Source organism: Electrona antarctica (genome assembly GCF_951216825.1).
Source record: "Electrona antarctica genome assembly, chromosome: 7".
NCBI classification, from domain to species: Eukaryota; Metazoa; Chordata; class Actinopteri; order Myctophiformes; family Myctophidae; genus Electrona; species Electrona antarctica.
In genome coordinates this window covers 22,467,636-22,470,504 of record NC_136812.1, presented here as the reverse complement: position 1 = coordinate 22,470,504, position 2,869 = coordinate 22,467,636, and positions in this window count along the sequence as shown.

The window sequence follows — 2,869 nt, the reverse complement described above, 5'->3', positions numbered from 1 at the left end:
CCAGTGCAAAGCAACGGCGATAGACTGTGTCGAAAGAGCAACGTTTCGAGTGACAGCCAAGAAGTTCCCTACCACAATCCTCAAGTTAAAGGTGGTGTGGGAAGCGGTTAAACTTGGAAATTGCAACAAGGACTCAGATCTATTAACCTTGCATATTGAGCTTAGCCTACACGTTTTTGGGATCTTTCTAATGAGCTGGTATTTGCAGTTGTTACATTGCTGGATAGTATAAGAAGAATTTAAATGACTCACTTAAGCAAGTGAACAGAGTTTAAAGGTTTATATAAAGGTGTTTGCATTAAGATTGCAATTTTGTGTTTTACCAAACTAAAGGGTTTAAAGGCATAATTAAGTCATTTTTGTATTTCATGATAAAGGGTTAAAATAATTAATTTTGTTTTCACAAAGGTTTAAGACGTTTAAAGGGTAACAAGCTCATTTTGTGTTTATTTAAGTAAATAGTTTAAAGGACAACTCATTTGGTTTTCAGCTAAACTAAGAAGGTTAAAGGAGAACTAACTCTCCCTGTTTTTCCATAGCAATGTTTATTTATTTGATATGGACATCACATTGCACAATTGTACAATTTGTAGATGCATTGCTTACACTGTAAGCCTTGGTGTATTATCGCGAGTGCTAGTTTTCAACACCTGTGTTATTTAAAAAAATATATCAATTACACAAAGTTGAATTCACTGTGACAGTAAGTGGTGTGGGACAAAAGTACTTCAATTGCATATATTTTAATTTAATGAGTCTGAATTTACCTCAGATCTGGACAGTTTGTCGTGTATGTTCATTAACCTTTTGACTCCTTACCTTCTCAGCATCTATTGAGGGCTCAGAGCAAGTGAACATGACCACGATGGTGAAGAAGATTGTAGAAAAGGAGGGGTTCTTTGGACTCTACCGCGGCATCCTGCCCAACTTCATGAAGGTCATACCAGCGGTCAGCATTAGCCGGCCGGCCTCCGACGGGAGGCTGCCACCCTCGTCCTGGCCAGGAAAGCCCAAAAGCAGGACTGGCACATCCTGCATGGCACCACCACAACTCCAGCGCCTCCAAGCAGACTCAGGTCTCGTCACCCCTACAACAGGGCAGCACAGGAGATGCTCAACTCCATCCCTGAGGACATCTCCAGAGATGCATGGCTTGCAGCAGCGTGGAAGCAGGAGTGGGAGTCAGCCGGGCCCTCCCGCATGCACCGGTACATCTGGGAACCAGGAGCTGGTGCCATAGCTGGAGATGACCTACCTCGCCAGCAATGGACCACACTAAACCGCCTAAGAACTGGGGTTGGGCGCTTCAATGCACCAATGCAGGTGATGAAAACCAGGCTGACTCTGGGGAAGACTGGACAGTACACTGGAATGTTTGACTGTGGAAAGAAAATCCTCAAGAAAGAAGGCGTGAAGGCATTCTACAAAGGCTACATTCCAAATATTATAGGCATTATTCCATATGCTGGGATAGATCTGGCAGTGTATGAGGTACACAATGTCTAAGGATACTACATTATAAAATATATGACAAGTAGTTAGACTGTATATTGCTGTATTGTGTGCGTACTCACAGCCAGAAAAAACATAGCCTTGTCTTTTCTTTTTTTTTTTAAACATCTGTTTATGATTTTTGGCATACAAGCATTTCAAGAATGTTTAACCAGTAAGTTACAGATTGGAAAACAAATAGCAGAAACATACAAACAAACAAAACAAGAGACTTGTCTTAACATTAATACATTCATGTTTATAAATTCATTGATATAGTAGTTACACTATATATTGTGTAAACACACGCATGCACGCATGCACGTGCGCACACCTACACCTGCTCAACGCGGGTAGGAGAGACGACAACCTCCGCGGGTGACAACGCAAGAGGATCCAGCCTTCAGATACGCAAAGCCCACAAAGTAGGTGTCGGCAACTCGGCATAGCCAGTGCAAAGCAACGGCGATAGACTGTGTCGAAAGAGCAACGTTTCGAGTGACAGCCAAGAAGTTCCCTACCACAATCCTCAAGTTAAAGGTGGTGTGGGAAGCGGTTAAACTTGGAAATTGCAACAAGGACTCAGATCTATTAACCTTGCATATTGAGCTTAGCCTACACGTTTTTGGGATCTTTCTAATGAGCTGGTATTTGCAGTTGTTACATTGCTGGATAGTATAAGAAGAATTTAAATGACTCACTTAAGCAAGTGAACAGAGTTTAAAGGTTTATATAAAGGTGTTTGCATTAAGATTGCAATTTTGTGTTTTACCAAACTAAAGGGTTTAAAGGCATAATTAAGTCATTTTTGTATTTCATGATAAAGGGTTAAAATAATTAATTTTGTTTTCACAAAGGTTTAAGACGTTTAAAGGGTAACAAGCTCATTTTGTGTTTATTTAAGTAAATAGTTTAAAGGACAACTCATTTGGTTTTCAGCTAAACTAAGAAGGTTAAAGGAGAACTAACTCTCCCTGTTTTTCCATAGCAATGTTTATTTATTTGATATGGACATCACATTGCACAATTGTACAATTTGTAGATGCATTGCTTACACTGTAAGCCTTGGTGTATTATCGCGAGTGCTAGTTTTCAACACCTGTGTTATTTAAAAAAATATATCAATTACACAAAGTTGAATTCACTGTGACAGTAAGTGGTGTGGGACAAAAGTACTTCAATTGCATATATTTTAATTTAATGAGTCTGAATTTACCTCAGATCTGGACAGTTTGTCGTGTATGTTCATTAACCTTTTGACTCCTTACCTTCTCAGCATCTATTGAGGGCTCAGAGCAAGTGAACATGACCACGATGGTGAAGAAGATTGTAGAAAAGGAGGGGTTCTTTGGACTCTACCGCGGCATCCTGCCCAACT